Genomic DNA, 18,550 nt, shown 5'->3' with positions numbered 1-18,550 from the left:
GGGCCAAGCAGCCTATCAGGGGACAGCTTTGGTTTCTTCAGAGTCGTTTCTTGTAGGCAGATTTGACCTGGACAGACATCCCCAACATGGCTCCGTGACCTCAGGGTACCGACTTTGTCTCTCTCCACCACTGTTCCTTTTGGATATAACAATTCTTCACAAGGTGTAGGTTTGTTAGAAAGAGGGGAGTTCGTTTGTTTTTGAATTTCTGAGGCCTGCCTGCTTCCCATGGGCTCTGAAAGTACCCAGATGACCACAACTACAGTTGTCGTAATACCTCCTCTGTCGCATAGCTACATGACCTCGTGGGTGGGCCTTCCGGAACTTGCCTCTGAGCACGGACCCTGCCTACAAAATGGCGTTGGGTTACAGTAGTACCTGATAACGCCGTTTCCTTGAGATTTGAGGTAAAACCTCCGAAAACTCAACTCAGTGCTATTGGCACATGGTTCTGAGGAACCGCGTGGCGCTGTCAGCCAGGAGTCGTCATGCGACCTTGGACCTCAGCCTGGCTTCACTCTCAGCCTGCCATGAGGCAGTGAGTCCTCGCGAGGCTTCCCTGGCCTTGTTCACAGCTGCAGGTAGATATGTGTAGACCTGCTCACTGCTGTTCCTGGTGCTGGCCCACTCTCACAGGGGTTTTGAACACATGGCAGCATTAGCCCAAACCTGTTCAATGCCTTCTTTTAATATTTTATTTTTATCTTTTGAGAGAGAGATACACAAATAGGCAGGTGTAGAAAGAGAGAGAATGGGTGTGGCAGGGCCTCCAGCCACTGCAAATGAACTCCAGAAGTATGTGCCCCCTTGTGCATCTGGCTTACGTGGGTCCTGGGCAGTCAACCCTGGGTCTTTTGGCTTTGTAAGGCAAGTGCCTTAACTACTAAGTCATCTCTCCAGCTCTCAAGTGCCTTCTTTTAAAAGTGTTTTTTTTTTTTTTTTTTGCATGGGAACCATAAAGTATCCTATTACCCCCTTCCTTACATGTAGACCGGGCAAGTGTGGCCCAGGTGCGGTCATGCCGCCCTCATTCTTTCTCATACCGCTTAACGGACACTTAGCAGCTCCCTCAGCCACCTGGAGCCACCTTGGCACCTCTCTTGTAACCTGAGTGTCAACTCAAAGGGTGTGTCAGGTTTTAGTTGTTTACATCTCCCCTCCCAATACTGGAGAGAAACCACTTGAAGGAAGGCAGACTCATGCTGGCTCATTGTTTCAGGGGGATAGTCCATGGTGGCCAGGCAGAAACAGGATGGTAGGCGGGCATGGCAGTGCCAATCCCATCACCTCGTGGCAGCCAGGAAGCGGAAGAGTAATGAGAAAGGTCTAGAGCAAAGGCACAGGCACTTCCCCAGCTGCCCGCCGCCTGCCGCCGTGCGCCTCACTCAGCATTTCCGCTACCTCCCACTTAGTGCGTGAGAGCGCCCGCCGACTCCTGGTGAAGTGCAAGGCGTCAAGATCCGGTCTCGCTGTCCCCGCACACGCGCAGGGGAAGAGGGCTTCACTGGTCTCTCAAGACAGCTCTCAGTCTCACCAAGTGAACCATCAGAGCATGGTCTGGTGTCATAGGCTTGTAACCCCAGGTACTGTGAAGGCTGAGGCAAAGGGACTCACTTTGCACAGTGCCTAACATGCATGGTTATTTTACAAACGGCAGAATTATTTAATACACACCTCATCCCGTAGTTCTCAAAGTTTAACATACAGATTTTGAGTGTTATATCTTTCAACTTTTAAGTCTCTGAAACTGGAATGCATTTTTTTTTTTTTTGAGAGAGAATGAGCAAGATTGAGAGAGAAAAAAAAAAAAGAAATTGATGCACCAGGGCCTCTAGCCACTGCAATTCAACTCCAAATGCATGTGCCACCTTGTGTGCATGTGTGGCATTGTACAACTGGCTTACATGGGTTCTGAGGAGTTGAACCTGGGTCTTTAGGCTTTGGGGACAAGCACCTTAATCACTAAGCCACCTCTCCAGCCCAGGGAATATATTTTATAATAGTGTCAATTGGAAACTGGGAGTAAGTTTCAGATATTGTTTATTTGTTTGGTTTTTGTTTTGCTTTGCTTTGTATTTTGTTTTTCGGGGTAGAGTTTCACTCTAGTCCAGGCTGACCTGGAACTCACTATGGAGTCTCAGGATGGCCTTGAACTCACAGTGATCCTCCTACCTCTGCTTCTCGAGTGCTGGGATTATAGGCGTGTGCCACCATGCCTGGCTCATGTATCTTTAAATAAAATTAACTTTTATATTGTTTTTCTGATTTTGCCCTCCCCTTGTATTTTGTATTGTTTTCTTTCTAGTATGTACTGTAGTGATAAAGGATTAAACAAACTATACCTGAATAAGTCTGCCAGAGCTGTTTTAATAACTAAGGTAACAATTGAGAGCAAGAAGGAAATAATGTCCTTGTAATCTAATCATAGAGCATCTTAAGGTCAATGTCATTTTATAGTTAATAAAGTACAGTACAGATCATATATACATGTTGTGTGTGTATATGCTTGTTTTTAGAGGAAAAAACTAAATTGTCAAGTGTTTTTTCCCTACAATCGCAGCCACCTTTCCTTAAATATTGCTGTAATGGACATGTAGAACTGCAAAGTTGAAATGTAAAAGGAGCGTTTGCACAATGCTGTTGCTGCCTAGCTCTTAGAAAACGAAAGGCGAATACCTCTTCTGCGTGGCAGCGTCGCGCGGAGGAGAGCCCGCGCTGCAAGCTGGCGGTGCGGGTGTGTTTGTGCAGATGCTCAGCACGGGCTCTGAGAGGGTGAGGCTTCATGATTAATGGTGTTTATTCTTGACAGAGGCCTCCTTTATTTATCTGCAATACAGTTTAGTGATTTTATCAGGCACCTGAATGAAAAATATTCAGTCATACCAATATTGCAGTGTAAATTGAGTAGAGTCACTTTTTATTATATCTTTCTGCCTTATCATCTGCACAGTAATTTTCTAGCAGAGGTTTGATATGGAAAGGCTGGATTTAGCCATACTTGACACAAAGCCTCTTCAATTTCCCCCTAAAAGTTCAGGCTGCTCTTCGAAATGTGTGCGTGTGTGGAGGAAAGGGGTAGTGACTGGATGTGTGTGTATGTGTCTGTGTGTGTATAAAATATATAAGCTCTCTCTTATCCAGGCAATTTTAGGATTTGAAAGAATAAAGATAAAATACACAAACTTGGATGGGAGAGAAGTTGTTAATATAGAAATACCTAATAGCTGTGAGCCTCCTGGTCAAAGCTGCTTTAGCGTCAGAGCTTGTGGCTCAGTACGCAGCCTTTTGCGAGGTGGCAGGGCCCCACTTTTTTCTAATCAGTTACCATCCGAGCCCAATCAGCGTGAAGCTCAGTCCTGCCGTTTCTCCAGGGAGTCACATCAGACCTGAGAGGCAGAGTGTACCCGGAGAGCACCGCACGGTCTACAGTGATGGCAGTGCTGTCCCAGAGTAATGGAGAGAGAAAGCGATCTCACTGTGCAGTGCTCAGATACGTCACTAAGTTTTAAATAAGAATTGATTCTCACTAAGTACTTAATATCATCAGTTATCAAAGTTGAACAATGGCAGAGGAGACACCTGGCTGGAAGCATAGAAGTCACTGGGTCTTAGTACCAATGGCTTCTTGAAACCTGGAAGGTGAAATAGATATCTAGTCCAAATCTCACTTGTACAGTTTAAAAAGAAAAAAAAGTAAAGCTCCAAAAGCTATTTCCAATAATCTCACAGTGTTTCGGGTTTTCCCAGTGTGACATGCACAAAGAAACCCCACAGTCACATCTCTCCTCTAGGATCTCAAGGCTGGCTTTCCTTGCGAAGGTTAAAGGGAACAGCAGCCGACTTGGTGGACCCCAAGGGCTCAGGCGCTCTCGGTCTTCCGTCCTGCTGTCCCTGAGGTCTCGCGCAAAGCTCTGGGGCCCTGATGAGGAAGCCCTTCGGAGTTGTCGCCGGTGGGGTTCCTGCTGCAGCTCTGTTGAGTGGAACTTTGCCAGTGCAGCAGATCGACTTCTTGTCCATGTTTAATTCATTTCTAGAAGGTCAGCGCCTGGAAGGGGACAAGGTTCTGCAATACTGAGAAGAACGTCTGGGAGGAAGAGCGGCAGTCCTTCGGTAGGAGAGTCGTGCAGTGAGGAGTATGCCTCGGAAGTGGGATCACCTTCACCACCACAGTTAGGCTGCAGTCCCTAGGAGGCTCTGAGGTTTCATTCTAGAGAATTATTGGGTCCAATAACGTTGGATCCCTAGTGGGATAGCGCATACCAGCTGCTAGAAGAGGCGTGTAAGGCGAGCGAACCAGCTCCTGGTGATGGAGGCCTTATTGTCTGAGTCTCCACGCAGCCTCACTCTGCTTGGCCCAGATCCATTCACACCTTGTCTTTTTATAAACACCCTTCATATAAGCTGGAAGTGGACTCAAATGAGGCAGGGATTAATGTGTGGAAATACAACTTTCCGTTTCCCATTAATCTTTTCCCACTATAGTTGAAGTCTTATGACTTACTTCTCTTGTGAGGTTTTTGTTGTTGTTGTTTTGGGTTGGTTTGTTTGTTTGTGTTCTAGAGGGCTAATTTCCTCTAACATGTGGTATGTGACATGGGCAGAACTTAAATTTATGAAAGGAAGTCATGAATGCAGTACAAATGTCACACTTCCCAGGAGTTTTCTCCTTAGAGCTGGTTCCTCCACGAAGGGTCTTGGTCTGGTGAGGGGCTCCTTCCCCTGCCTGTCTCTCAGCATCTTCTGTTGTGAAGTGTTGTCTTCTTTACCTACTTGAGTGTGGTTTTTGATGTGGCATTGGGAATTTGACTTTCAGAAACAAGGATCTAGAGAGAATAAATGGAAATTTCCAGGAAAACCACAGAAATCAAAGTTACTTGATTTTTTTTTTTTTTTTGCCTTTTCTGTCTCTAAAAATAAAATAAAAAAAATACTTATCTTGAATGAACATGAAGTTCTTCTAAAACTTCAGAAGAACAAGTCCTAGAATTTACCTTGAGTGATGGGAGAACCAGCTTTACTAAGATCTAATCAGAGTGCTTATCTACTTGTCCTGCTAGAAGAAGAGGCGAAAAGCAGGTGCCAGGAATACCACCCATGCCTACCAGCTGGACATAGCCTGTGGGTTCCAGGGGAACAGGTTGCAGGAGCAGTGACCGTGAGACAATTTTCCTCTTTCCTCTCAGAGCAAAAGTAATAACAGCAGCATCAAACATATGGTCCCTAGGAGCTGACAGTTACTGAGCACTCGCCCTGTGAGAGGGACCAGCCAAACCTCTGTATTCAGAATCTCCCTTATGTGGCTTCAGTTTCTATGATTAAAAACAGTTAGTAGAGCCGGGCGTGGTGGCGAATGCCTTTTATCCCAGCCCTCGGGAGGCAGAGGTAGGAGGATCGCTGTGAGTTCAAGGCCACCCTGAGACTACAGAGTTAATTCCAGGTCAGCCTGGACCAGAGTGAGACCCTACCTCGAAAAACCAAAAAATAAAATAAAATGTTTAGTAGAAATTCTCAGCTGAAAATAGTTTATGAGTGAATAACTTCTATTGCAGTGTAATTATTTGATTGTTAGTTGCTATTAATCCCCCATTGTGCCTTTTTTTAAAGAAATGAATCCAGTTTTATCTTAGATGTGTATGTATAGGAGAATCAAATACAAAAAGAAAAGCAGGACAAAAAGAAGAAGAAAAGCGTGCGTGTAGGATTCCATACTGTCTGTGATTCCAAACTTCTGTGGAGGGTCTTAGAATGGAGTCCCAGCAGACAGGCGATGGCATGTACTCTCCTAGGAAGAATTAAGTAAGGTGGGGCTACCTCCTTTCCACAGAGGTCCTCTTCCACATACATGCGCCTTGGCACACACGCCAGAAACATCCGTCAACGCTCTTAAGTCCCAAACTGCCAATGCATGGCTAGGGCTGCTGAGTAATGAGTAATGCCAGGGACAGAGAAAGGGAGCAATATTGTGAGGCAGAGGGCAAGGGCTCAGTGCAGTGGGATGTTTTCTTGGAGATTGGATTCACCCACTGGAGCAAGGCAAGAATCCAAAGGGAAAAGGTGGCTGATTTGAGGGAGCGACTTAGCATTGCAGCGAGATAGGGAGGAAGAAGACATCACCTGCGTGCTTGGAAATCCCCCTCAAAAGCAGCCCCGAGGAGGTGCCGCGGCTCTACATGCAGGAGAGCAGCCCGCAGCTCTCTGCACGAGCCCGCGGAGGAGGTCGAGGTCGCCAGTAACACCAGACTTCTTCCTACTCAACTGCAGCTGCTGGTGAACCAAAGTGCATCTCTACGGGCTTATACAAAGAACAGAAGCAATTGGTCATTTATATTGTATGCTTGAGCCCTCATGATTAGCCGATTTTCTTTTCACTTTTATACAGATATTAATTAGGAGAAGAAAATTTGTCTTTCATTGACACACATTAAAAAATCAGGGATACCTTTCTTTAGAATATTTTCACTCCACTTATGTGACATAAAGAGCTATGAAAAGTGTAATTTTAGATATGATCCATGGTGATGGGACTGTTGAAAACTGATATTACTGAAAAATGATTTTGTCACCTAATTTTTTGTTGTTGTTGGTGGTGGTTTTTTGTTTGTTCTTTTGAGGTAAGGGTCTTTTTTTGTTTGTTTTTAACTTTAACTCAGGCTGACTTGGAATTCACTACGTAGTCTCAGGGTGGCCCCGAACTCACAGTGATTCTCCTACCTTTGCCTCCTGAGTGCTGGCATTAAAAGTGTGCGCCACCACGTCCACCTTGTCACCTAACTTTTGAATGATGTCCTTTCTTTCCTACTACTTTTCCCTCTTCTGCCCTAGTTTCTAAAGAGACAAATATTGAGCACTTTTTGTAAAAGAATTAGGGCAGAAAGAACAATACTATGAGAGGTGGTCCCTTACTTTCAATAGTTATATTTATTTATTTATAATCGTTATGTTTATTGAGAGCTATTTTTATAAGCATGCATTACGCATTATAGTTGATTGAATGGACTTTCTTTTAATTCTAAGTCTTTGACATTTTAATCTATTTTTGCATGTCTGTGTACATGGGAGTGGGTGTATGTGTATACAGTTATATGTATATGCATGTGGAGACCAGAAGACAACCTTGGGTGTCTCCCATCTTTCTTGGGACACAGTCTCAAGAGATACTCTTGTCTCTGCCTCCCTAGCACTGGGTTTACAGATGTGTGCTACCACACCTGCACATGAGTTAGATAAGGGTATCAAATTAGGCCTTTATGCTAGAACTTTAAATCTTTTTTGTTTGTTTGTTTGAGGTAGCGTTTCACTCTAGCTCAGGCTGACCTGGAATTCACTCTGTAGTCTCAGGGTGGCCTCGAACTCATGGCAATCCTCCTACCTCTGCCTCCCCAGTGCCGGGATTAAAGGCATGTGCCACCACACCAGGCTTCAATCTCGTAATAGAGGTAATTATAGTACACATTCTTGGCAAATTACTCTTAGCAGTCTTCTGTAGGCAGAATGAAATCCATTTTAGCTATACCCAATTGTATGCTCTTATGATGAACTTATATAACAGTTTTCAGTTGTCAGGAGGGCATTGACTAAGATGTTTCTTAGTTTCTCCAGCATAGGAAGGCCTTTACACTAACCACAGCAACAGCTTCTCCCACTGCCAAAGTTTTTAGAGAGAAACGTGCCTTCCACAGTCTACTTGGGAATTAGGCGATTTCTGCTAAACTATATTTGTTTCATATTGCTAGTGCATACTAGGATGTGTTTGTGGCCTTTTTAAAATCATCAATACTTTGTAAACTTTGAAAAGCATCATGTACCTATTCTGTTTCATAGGAATGATTGGAGCCATGGAGAAATTGCAATGTTTGGCACATGTAAAATGTGGGTGTCCTTCAAAATTATATATGCAGAGAAGAGCACATATGTGCACATGTAGGTCAGGGAATGATAGCACAGGTTCACAGATGAAAAACATCTGGTGAGTTAACAAGTCTGGAGACAGAACATTAGTGTGCTGTACACTCCCCACCAGACACAGGCGAAGATTGTCCCCATACCAAAGTTGACTTTTCCTCTCTTCCTTTAATTAAACTTAACTTTTATTGCCACTAACCTCTGTAGAAATGGGACCTTAAATATATGCATCATATATATATATATATATACATACACACAAACACACACACACACACACACACACACATATATATATCCATGCTTCTTCCTGTCAGCATTATGCTTTTGAAATATTCCCTTTGTTGTAAATCTACATTTCTACAGTGTTTCATTTTATGAATTATTTGTTCATGCAGCTGTTCATGGATATCTGCCCCAAATTTGGAAGTGGGTAAAGAATCCTGCTGTGAGTATTGTAGTACATATGATATGTGTGCACACATTATTTCTTGGTTTACATCCAGGAAAGAGCCTTCAGGGACATCGGGTGTGTGCATTCATACAAGCAGCTAGGGCTTCATGTGCCTCCTGGACTCACGTCACAGAGGTCCTGTCTGCAAATGTCTATGTCAGTTTCACTTACTAGACACAGAGAGAAAGAGAGAGAGAGAATGGGCATGTCAGGGCTTCTAGGTGCTGCAAATGAACACCAGACACATTCACCACCTTTTGCATCTAGCTGGGTACTGGGGAATTGAACCTGGGTCCATTGGCTTTGCAGGCAAGTGTCTTAACTGCTAAACCATGTCTCCAGCCCAATACTATTGATTTTAATTTGTGTTGTCTTATACGTGATCTTCATGGACAGTTTGTTAAAAGATACTAGACCAGCTAAATATGTTAAATGAAAAGCTAAATTTAAAAACTTATTTAATTTTAGTATGTGTGTTTGTGTTCCTGTGAGTAGGTACAGGTACCCATGTCATGGCGTGCTTGTGGAGGTCAGACGACTTCTGTGAGTGTAGACACGCGTGTCATGGCGTGCTGGCGGAGGTCAGAGGACGACTTCTGTGAGTGTAGACACGCGTGTCATGGCATGCTTGTGGAGGTCAGAGGAAGACTTCTGTGAGTGTAGACATGCGTGTCATGGTGTGCTGGCGGAGGTCAGAGGAAGACTTCTGTGAGTGTAGACACGCGTGTCATGGCGTGCTTGTGGAGGTCAGAGGAAGACTTCTGTGAGTGTAGACATGCGTGTCATGGTGTGCTGGCGGAGGTCAGAGGAAGACTTCTGTGAGTGTAGACACGCATGTCATGGCGTGCTGGCGGAGGTCAGAGGACAACGTCTGTGGGTTTAGATGTGTGTGTCATGGCATGCTTTGACAGTCAGAGGAAGACTTCAGATGTCCTTACCTTCCACATTGTTTGAGGTGGTTTCTTATCACCACTGCATTCACTAGGATGCTGGTCCATGGGCTTTCAGGAAATCAAGTGTCTTTTGCTTCTATCCTGGCACAGGTGCACATGGATTGCAGATGCTTGCCATACTCTGTGGCTTTATGTGGGTTTAGTGTTTTGAACTCAGGTACTCACATTTTTTGGCAAGTTCTTTTCTATTGAGCCATCCCTATACCCAAATTTATTCTTTTTATCTTAAATATGTAGTAAGTATGCTGAAAGTATTTTAAAATGTTAACATTAACTATGCCTAATTTGGGGGTTGGGAATTATAATCTTTATAAAAAAGCCTGTTAAATTCTCCATTCCTGGATATGTACTCTTTTTATCCAGAGACCTAAATGCAAAGTAAAAATAAGTCATCCTCAAAAATATCTTGAAATTATACTTCACTTGTAAAACAAACATTTGCTCTTTTAAAAAGAAATCAGGGTGCTGGAGAGATGGCTTAACAGTTAAGGCTCCTGCTTGCAAAGCCTAAGCACCCAAGTTCGGCTCCCCAGAACCCACATTAACCAGATGCTCAAGGTCATGCATGCACACAAGGTGGCACATGTGTCTGGAGTTCAAGTGCAGTGCTTAGAGGCCCTCATGTGCCCATTTTCTCTCTCCTTATCTCTTTCATAAAAATAAACGAAATAAAAAGAAATCAGTTATCCTAACGTTAAATCCTGTCTTTAAGACAACAATACGCTATTCTAGGCTTTGGTGGCCACTGCTTTTCTGATTCTGTCTCCCTGTAGTCCCGTTAGTGATCCACATATCTCAGTGTAAGTCTGGAAGTTTCCTGTCCGTTGTTGTGCTCTGCCATGCATTAGAGTACCCTTGCCCTGACTCCTTATGTGTGTGACCTTCTAGCCCTTGGACACTAAACCAGGAACAGGGGACCACAGAATTGGAACTGTGTTTCTTGAGATCTCTCCATGTGCTAAAACTAAGTAAATGGTTTTCTAATAACCTATATCCAGTAGAAGCATTGAAACACGCACCTGTGTTTTATACATGCCATTAGAAAATGACATCTAAAATAATAAATTTGCAAAATGCATGTTAGTTTAATAGTCTTTAGTTGCAAGGACAGAGAACGTGGGAATGGGGCCATGCCATTAGTTAGGGCCCCGACAGCTCGGTGGAATGAATATCAAGCAGCAAGAAGGTTCTTGCTCAGCAACAACCCAGGACTAAGAGGGTCCAGAGGGGCAGTGACTCAGGCCGCTGCAGTAACACAGCAGGATTGTCCTCCAGGAGCTGCGGCCTTGGGAGAGTAATGTGTACTCAGTCCAGACCCAGCACAGAAAAGGAGAAATCATATCTTCCCGCCCCTTCCCTGATGCTGAGTTCTCCTAGCACCTTCCATTTCTGCAGACCCAAGAGGGACGACCCAGCTGCTCAGACCTTTAGGCCAGCCTTCCTGCGCAAGCCCTGGCTGTTGGGGGCAGGAGGGGCAAGTGCGAGCTTGTCCCGACAAACTCTTGGTACTGCTGGGCCAGAGGTAATGCAGAAGCTTACCTGGAACAGAGGAAAGGAAAAAGTGTCCCATAGAAACTTCTAGCCATTTCTAGCATATGAATCATGTCTATTTTTGCTATTTTTTTCTCTGCTATTTGGCAAGCCAATGTTTAGTATAAGTTTGACTTATTAACAATTTTCATTGAATGATTAATTAATTAGAGTAAGGATAACTCCACTTGGTCTCCATTAGACCAATGTGTATATAAATGAAGAACAGTATCTGCTTGTGTATAAGGAACAGAGTGAAAGACCACCATTCTGTCACACACAGAAGCCAGGCCCGTGGGTACACGGCAGGCACCCCAGCAATGGGAGCAACTCTAATGAGCTGCTGTATAAACCTTGCTTAATATTCTCATAATGGGCAATGCAAGTGATTAAATACCACGGTTTTAATCACGGCATCTTCGTAACCCAATAAGATAGATGAAAAGTCAGTAACTAATTAGATTATACAATGATATTTCATTCTATGAAGTCCAGCTATTCTTTGCAATATATTTAAGTTTATCATAGTATACTGTTAGAAATGCTACACAGAGTCCTCTGTTCTTTTTTATTGTAATCTATTTGTCATGACCTTGTAAAAATTAATCTGAAAAAAACACGGCCACAAACCATAATGTTTTTATTATAGCTTGATTGTCTTTTGGTAGATTTATCAGAATAACTCTTATCTTTCTCATGTAAAGTTGTCCTTCTTGCACAGTTGTCCAATTCCATTGAGTAGCTGGAAACAAAATGGCAGAACTAATTAGGTTTACAAGGACTTAAACAGAAAAATGGGTAGAAGCTCTAGAGATGTTCTTCTGAGTTGGGACACTGGGATGTTGAACACAAGCCAAGAGCGGAGGAGATGTAAGGTGGTAACAAACTGAATTAGACTGTAGATTGCAGCCCGGTGCAGGAAGCCCACCTGGCACTCCACAGGTGAGGCGCATCGAGCTCTCTGAGGTTGGTACATTTTTTTATGGAGGGCGATGCCTGTATTTCTGTAATCATGCGCTACAGCATAAATAGCGTGGAATGTCTATTTTTAAACCAGTTCAAAACTCCACTGTTTTTCCCCAGAATGTCTGTTTTCCTCTCCCCGGTTTTGATGACGGGGTTCACCCAGTTGCAGAGCAGAGGTGGAGAAACCCCTTGACGAGCCGTCACGGAGGCCGCACGCTCTGCTGCCATCCTCAAGGGTGTCTCCTGAACACCCAGGCCAACCGAGACTCCTGCCACGTTTCTCTTTGCGATAGTTTAATTCTCAAAGATTTCTTTAAAAAGCTTGATGAGTATCTCCCAGGTCAAGTTGATGATAATTCATAAATGTGTCATTCGTGTGGGAAGTTTTGTAGCTGCCCTCTCGACTCCCTTGGAGAAAATTCAATGTTCCTCTAATGGCACCTCCAAATAGCGTTGAACACACATCTGCCTGCTAGATTTCCGGAGCTGCCAAGAATTTGAATATGGATTCATTCATCAATGTTTGCAGCAAGTGTACTGGAAGACATTTCCAGAGTTGAGGCCCGTGGCCCATGGCTTTTCCAGCCACCATGGTCAAGGATGGATGCGTGCTTGGCATCAGTCATTACCTCGCCCTCATTTTCATCAGCACTACAGGAACACCACGCAAGCCCAGCTCACAGAGTTTGATGTGGAAACTCAGTCCATGTTACCAACTTTCAGTGAGAGGTGGAAAAGTGTGCAAAGTGAAACCCAGCTTCTAGGACGCCACATCACAATGTGGACATTATTTGTTAACTCCCGCACCAGGAGGAAAGAAGTTTTGTTGGCTAGCTTCAAAATGTCATTGACACTGAATTGCTGTCTTTGCCCATGTGGCTGTCAGGGCTTCCAGCAGCAGAGATGGGGCTTCTTGGGGCCCAGTGCACCCACATAACAGCTGAGAGAAGCAGCACCCGAGGGGAGCGAGAGACGGAGCTCACTTGCATTCCAGCTTTCTCTAGGGCCTCGCTTTCCATCATGAGCTCTTGGTCTTAGCCGCCTCCTGTGGCCCTGTGGCTGTCCTAATGAGTGTCTTGAGATATCAAAGGCTGGGCGTCCAAGGTGCTCTCAGAGACAGCATCAGAGCAGACTCCGACTCACAGCTACTTGGAGAGAGCCTGGGGACGATTGCTTCTGGCAGCTCACATCGTAACTGCAGAACATGGACGTGACAGTCGGTATGAGCAGGCACGTGAACTCTGCTTCCTCCTGTCGGCGGAGCGTTAGTGCTGAAAAGAAATGAGTCCTCAAAGACGGAATTATGTCATTCACAGCAAATAGATGGAACTGGAGATCATGTTACAAGAAATAAGCCAGAATCAGGCAAACGGTGTATGTGCTTTCTCACTTGTGGAATCTGGACTTTTATTAAAAGGCATGAAAGGAGAAGGGAACTGTTTGGGAAGAATGGGGCGAGAGAGAGTGACAAAGGCTGAGGATTAGCAAAGTTCATTGTGTTCATGTATGAAGATGTCATAGTGAAACACATTATTTTTTTACAATGAATATACAGTAAGAAGAGAGAGAGGGAAGGTAAGGAGGAAAGAAGGAAGAAGGAAGGGAGGAGGAAGGAAAGAAGGAGGTTGGAAGGGAGGGAGAGAAGGATGGAAGAAAGAAGGAAGGAAGGGCAGGAGGGAGGGAGGGAGGGAGGGAGGATGGACCTGTGAGATGGCCTGGAGGAAATGAACGACTATCACAGGAAGTAGCCAGGCCACAGGCATCACATTGTGTGATTTCAGCTGTATGTTGTGGGAAAGCAAAACTGTGGGGACAGTAAAATAATAGAACCACTCTGGTAACAGCATCAGGATGGGTATGTGAGCATTTGTTCTCAGGGTTTGGGGGACTAGAACCACTCTGGTAACAGCATCAGGATGGGTATGTGTGCATTTGTTCTCAGGGTTTGGGAGACTAGAACCACTCTGGTAACAGCATCAGGATGGGTATGTGTGCATTTGTTCTCAGGGTTTGGGGGACTAGAACCACTCTGGTAACAGCATCAGGATGGGTATGTGTGCATTTGTTCTCAGGGTTTGGGGGACTAGAACCACTCTGGTAACAGCATTAGGATGGGTATGTGTGCATTTGTTCTGACTCGTAGACTGGACACAAAATATCAACTGTAACATAAAGCATAGTCTTTGAGTAATCATGGTGGGTCAACAGAGGTTTAGCAGTTGTTAAGAAGATGTACCACTCTGGTTTAGGACATCGATATAACAGCAAGAATCCACAGATTTGGCTGTTTCAGGGACTGGCTTTACTGTGGACCACAGTGTGTCCCAGACGCTCGTGTCAAGGACTAGCTGCAGTGGCTGTGGCTGTGGACCACAGCGTGTCCCTGAATGCTCGTGTCGAGGGCTAGCTGCAGTGGCTGCTCTTCTGTGTCTGCGGTTCCTGTCTGTTGTAAGAATCTCACTGGTTGTTCTTGCTGGTAGAAAGAAAAGGAATTAATGTGTGCCTTCCCTAAGGGAGTGAACTCATCCGATTGGAGGTTGTGAATTAACCAATGACAAATAAGTATAACTGGAAGTTGGAGAATGTCTTGAGTGACATAAACCCAACTTATTTTGTAGTAGAAAATTAAAATAGAGGAGTAGCTTGTGTCAGCTGTTTATTTATTTACCAGTGAGTGGAACAGAGGCTTTTTATTTTACCATTTAAAGATTATTTTATTTATTTATATATTAAATAGCAAGTGGAACAAAGGATCCTTTTTTTCTTTGATTTTTTGAGGTAGGGTCTCACTCTAGCTAGGGCTGACATGGAATTCACTATGTAGTTTCAGGGTGGCCTTGAACTCACGGTGATCCTCCTACCTCTGCCTCCCGAGTGCTGGGATTAAAGGTGTGTGCCACCAGACCCAGTAGAAGGATTTTTTAAATTTTTTATTTTATCATTTTAAATTTAAAATACATACATATATATATATATATAATACATAAATATATATATATAAAATACATAAATATATATATATGTACATATATATATATATACACACACACACACACACACACACACACACACATTATACATTATATATATTATTGACAAGTTCTTTACTTACAGACAATAAACCATGGCATTTCCCTCCCCTCCCCCATTTTCCCCTTCATAACTCTGCTCTCCATCATATCCCCTCCCTCTTTCCATTAGTCTCATTTAATTTGATATCATCTTTTTCTCTTAAAGGGTCTTTCGTGGATATTGCTAGACACTGTGAGGTCTTGGATATCGAGACCAATTTCTGTCTAGAGAGTTTTATGTAGGGAGTGGTACCCTTCCTTTGGCTCTTATATTCTTTCAGCCTCTTCTTCTGCAGTGGACCCTGAGCCTTGGAAGGTGTGTGATGTTTCAGTGCTGGACACTCCTCCGTCCCTTCTTCTCAGCACTATGTTGCCTTTTGGGTCATCCCAGTGGTCATCACCATCTGAAAAGAGAAGCTTCTCTAACCAGAAGTGAGAGTAGCATTAATATGAGTCTGAACATTAAGTGTAGCGATTTCAGGGCAATTTGGTGAGAGTAATATATGCATTTATCCAAACAAGACCAGGCTTTATACCCATAAGACTCATGACCACCCCTGCCATAGGCTTTTGATTAGGTTTTCAGTACCTGGCATGTATTCCCTCCCATAGAATGGGCCTTCAGTCAAATTAGAGAGCAGTTGGTTTACCCCAGAGCAGACATGCCGCTATTGGACTCGTTCAGTCATTTGGCCTGTCTGGCCAAACCTGAGACTTCCAGTGTCCACTGTTTTCACCGCTGATGACTTCTGTCTCCCATAAGACTGCATACAGTGCAGCTTTTTCCAGCTTTCAGTTGGCTGGGCTACAGGGAGAATGTTTTCTGCTTAGCACTAGCTTGACTTTTCAGTGACTTTGCCACTCAGGCATGTGAAGTCTTCAGCAATAGGGTCTTACCATCTCTTTCTCATGGGAAACCAAGGGCCTTGGCACTAGCCTATAATGTTTTGGAGGCAACAGGAAACTCCCTGTCCAACAACTCACTGGAAGGTATCCTATCCCTGGCACTGAAAATTTTCTATTAACAACCTATGGCCTCTGGATGTGCCGTTATTCAAGAAAGTAGATTTTTGTATGTCTTATTCAGAATGTCTTGAATTTTGATTGACCCTCCCCCAACCCTTCTTTTATACAATCTCTTCCCCTGACCTAGTTTCGGTCTTTCCCCTCCCTGTACTCTGTCCTTTTGCTAACATATATATAATACTGTTCCCTAAAGTCCTTTCCTCTCCTCCCTCCCTTATAGCTTTTTTCTAGCGTAAGGGCCTCTGCTACTGATTTTTGGTTCTAGTTCTCACACAAGTCTATACATCTGTAGCTAGGATCCACATATGACAGAGAACATCCAACATTTGGCTTTCTGGGCCTGGGTTACCTCACGCCAAACACTCATTTATTTTATTTATTTATGAGAGAGAAAAAGAGAGAATGGGTACACCAGGACCTCTAGCCACTGCCCTGGAACTCTAGATGCATGAATCATATTGTGGATCTGGCTTTTGTGGGTACTGGTTAATTGAACTTGGGTCCGTAGGGTCTGCAGACAAGCACCTTAACCACTAAGCAATCTCTCCAGTGCACTTTGATTTTTTAAAACTGATATAACAATTGTATGTGCCATGTGATATGTACACGTATGTTGTCTGTCGTGTTCAGTCTATTTAGGCATGTGTAATGTTTCTAATTTCTGTTAACGAAGAACCCTTCATTTTGTTTTGGACGTACTTCCTGTTGATGATCTATTGTTCCACATGTCAACTTAGAGGACCGCGGTGTATTTGATGTCACCAGAAACAGCATCTGAGTGATGAACAGTGGGCAAGACGGTGCTTCTCCCCCTTTGTCAGCTTCTCCGAGCCTCCTGCTTTCTAGGAGAGCAGAGCCCTTGCCTGGCCTTGCTTGCGTGCGTTGCGCATCCCCGTGCCCTCAGCATACTGCTCTCTTCCCACTCCTGTTCTGACGGGCGCTGGGACCTGGGCCTCTCTCTTCCCTCGTACGTTCTTTCACGTCCCTCTTGCAGACAGTGCTTGAGAGGAACGCATGGCCTTAATTGTCCGTCTTTCTGTTTACGACCATGTCCTTCTCAAATGAGACAAACAGCGAGAGCCCAGGCTTTGACCTGTCCTCACCAGGTCACACAGCTTTCCATGCAAGATGTCATCCCAGAGGGAATGCACCGGGCTCTGCAGAACGGCCCTTCAGGACATGGTCACCCCCAAGGGCCATCAGGGGTGCTCTGTGTCGGGCAGGGTGGGGCTGAAGTGTCACAGTCGATCTCCCAAGAGCAGACCAGGATGTCGACAGAGCAAGGCAGGATTTAGACATTATCTGCATTTCGAGGAGGCATACATTCTGCCGTTGCGTATTGTAGCCCAGGCCTGAGCTTGATCAGCCTCTGCTCATTGTCATTTCCGAGCCCAGGAATGTTAGTTTTCAGTTGCTTGCTAACCGTGACTTACCAGGATACCATGTGAAGAACGGGCACAAGCTGGAAGCTGATCTAGGTGCTGGCAGAGAAGGGACCGTCCAGACAGTGAAGGTTGGTTTTCTTCACCTCCGCCAGCCTCTTACGAGTGTGTGCATGGGCGGAGAGGGGCTAGTTCCACATTTCTTTTTTTTTTTTTTAATATTTTTTGTTCATTTTTAAGTTATTTATTTGAGAGCGACAGACACAGGGAGAAAGACAGATAGAGGGAGAGAGAATGGGCGCACCAGGGCTTCCAGCCACTGCAAACGAACTCCAGACGCGTGCGCCCCCTTGTGCATCTGGCTAACGTGGGATCTGGGGGACCGAGCCTTGAACCAGGGTCCTTAGACTTCACAGGCAAGCGCTTAACCGCTAAGCCATCTCTCCAGCCCTAGTTCCACATTTCTTACAGGCTTGCAGCTACCCTGAATATTCATGAGCAGGTCTGCCATAGGCATATCTAGGGGTTCAGGCTAGAAAGATTTCATTTGTTTTGTTTTCTAATGTGGCACGTTTTAATTGGTCGTAATCACAATTTGGCCAAATTAAAAATCTAATCACAGGGGCTGAGGAGATGGCTCAGTGGAAAAAAACATTCACCACTTAAGCTGTAATGCCCAAGTTCATTCCCCAGGCCCCACATAAATCCCCGAAGGCTTCTGTTATCCCAACACTCTGACAGCAAGGTGGGAGGCGGAGCCAGGGAGATTTCCTGGGGGCTCATTCTGAGCACTGCAAAGAACAGTCGAGCAAGAAACCCTGGACAGGCAACGCCCACCTCCTCATGTGCACCACAGCATGCGCACAGGTGCACACATGCACACACACACACACACACACACACTAGAAGCATAGCAACAACTTTAATTTAGTTAGTTTTCTTTTATTTAGAATTGGTTCTCAGGAGGGAGGCCACAGTCTGACATCTTCTACGGTGGGGCTGGTTTTCGACCCTCGGACCTTGTGCGCAGCAGATGCTCCTCCGCTGAGCCACAGCCCCACCCGCTTCTTGGTTCTGAGACAAGGTCGTGTAGGCTGGCCTTCAGCTCCCTGTGTAGCAGAGGACGGCCTTGCCCTCCTGCTCCTTGTGCCTCCGCCTCGTGAGTGTTACAGAACCCGTGCCCCCACACCTGGGTTGTCTTCTGCTTTTGAGACAATCTCTTTAAAGGAAAGTTACCCAGGCTGACCTCAACCTTGCGATCCTCCT

At 44.8% G+C, this 18,550-nt stretch overlaps 1 protein-coding gene across 3 annotated transcripts in view; it reads left to right on the top strand.

Annotated features, from left to right (window-relative positions):
• The window catches only part of Gli3 (GLI family zinc finger 3), a 316,254-nt gene that overhangs the window by 195,759 nt on the left and 101,945 nt on the right, over window positions 1-18,550 (top strand). The gene's annotated exons all lie outside the window — the stretch shown is intronic.

The sequence above is a fragment of the Jaculus jaculus genome, chromosome 16 (assembly GCF_020740685.1).
Source record: "Jaculus jaculus isolate mJacJac1 chromosome 16, mJacJac1.mat.Y.cur, whole genome shotgun sequence".
NCBI lineage: Eukaryota > Metazoa > Chordata > Mammalia > Rodentia > Dipodidae > Jaculus > Jaculus jaculus.
This window is presented reverse-complemented; position numbering and strand designations above follow the sequence as displayed.